This window comes from Anarrhichthys ocellatus, unplaced genomic scaffold (assembly GCF_004355925.1).
Source record: "Anarrhichthys ocellatus isolate YVR2014 unplaced genomic scaffold, GSC_Weel_1.0 scaffold34, whole genome shotgun sequence".
In the NCBI taxonomy this organism is placed as follows: domain Eukaryota; kingdom Metazoa; phylum Chordata; class Actinopteri; order Perciformes; family Anarhichadidae; genus Anarrhichthys; species Anarrhichthys ocellatus.
This window is the reverse complement of record NW_022280064.1, coordinates 3,837,863-3,839,819: the sequence shown is the minus strand read 5'-3', so window position 1 is coordinate 3,839,819 and position 1,957 is coordinate 3,837,863.

The window sequence follows — 1,957 nt, the reverse complement described above, 5'->3', positions numbered from 1 at the left end:
CACACACACACACACACACACACACACACACACACACACACACACACTCACACACACACACAGAATGTGTAAGTAGGTCAGGGTCATTAGCTGGCAGGATCCATAGTAAATTCAACCTGTCCGTTGTGTGTGTGTGTGTGTGTGTGTGTTTTAAGGGCTCTCCACACCCTCAGGGGTTAATAGCGCTGTGACTAGTGATCGTATTCACTAGTGATCGTACTTCTTTTCACATTTGTTTGTTTGTAACTTTACAGATTGAAGTAATGAGTTTATGAAACATGCAGCGCTCTAGATTTAAAGTGATAGCCGCCATGTTTCCATCTGTCGCTTTGGTGAATCCGAGCACTTTGGTACTTGTATTCAGCCTTTATATATATTGCAGTACTCTGAGTACTGATATGTGTATGCGAGTAAAGGATCTGGATACTTCCTATAACATTGGGTATCAATGTCCGGCTTCATGGATTAATCCATTATCAAAATATTAACTGTAAATTTACAGTTTTATCTAGTTTCTCTGTTAATAAGCTCATCATTTAAGCTTAACATTATGAGTTATTTATTATGAGGAAACAATCAACAATTATTACATTTATAGTTTTTAATTCTGCATTTACAGAAATGACAGATTAACCCACGTTTTACTATTTATGACGTCATCTTGCTGCCCGTGATGAGGTAATGGCGAGGGCTGACTGGTGAAGTGATTCATGGAGTTTCATCTGGAATAACTCAACGCTGCAGGGTTGCATTTCACCGTACGATTGATTTATTGAACCGCAGCAAAGACAACGACGCTGCAGGTTAATTGGTGCTGTAGCTCAACACATCGTCTCCACAGGGAGCAGCCTCAGCACCCATGCTGTCATGTGACCACCTTAAGAGAAACGTCATCAGTTTAATGTGAAGGACTTTGTTTGGTTCTTTTTTCAATTTTAAATCTGTCGACGTCATTATTATTATTATTATTTCATACTATTATCTATATATTTATTCATGGTTTTTATATATTCACATAGATATATACTTATGCATGTATTATCTACATGATCAATACACTTATCTGCATTCTTGTTTTTGCATATTTATGAACATTTGGTTTTGGTATGTCTCGGTATGTTATCTTCTTTTTATATCTCCTGTTGCTGCCTCCTGTCTGTCTCCCCTTTGTGCTGCTGTAACCTTTAATGTCCCAGGGAGGGGGAAAGGTCTCATCTCATTCTATCTGATCTTATTCCTCAGTATTGTTTTTATATTAACAGTTTGACTCTTCTTCTAAAACAATCTGTGTCAACATATAACAGCTCCAATAGGTCCTCAACCCGAAACTGACTTGAACATTTAACTACGGCCCATTTGAGGGCTTTAAAAACGACCCGTTTTCTGATCCGTCCCCTCAGTGGTTAATGCTTGGTTACATTTAGTAAAACTTTGATATCATTGACTGTCGGAGACGTGATGTCAACATCCACCTCCTGAGACTCTGTCAGGCAGTGAGCGCCGCACCAACCCTGGCAAAAAGGTTTTGCATGGATGTAGAAAATGATCGTGCTCCTTTCACTTCGGCTTCAGAGACGCTCGACATTGGCAGCACCACATATGGCTCCGGTCAGGAAGAAATTAACATCGCTCGTTTTACAGCAAGTGTTTGGACTCTGTCCTTGTTTTTTCACCATTTGTGAGGATGTTAAAATACAATCCTTTAATGTGTATTTCTTCTTTTGATTGTATTAGTTTACCAGGGGAAGAGAACTCACTTTTCAAGGGAGAAACTGAGAAACATTCATTTAATTCTTTATGTTAAATACATTCCCACCTGGGAGCCAAACCAGACTTCTGTACATGAACAACCATGGATTCAGAGCCTTCCTTCAGGGCTTCTCTACAGCGGCTGATAAGGGAGAGCTCCACACACACACACACACACACACACACACACACACACACACACACACAC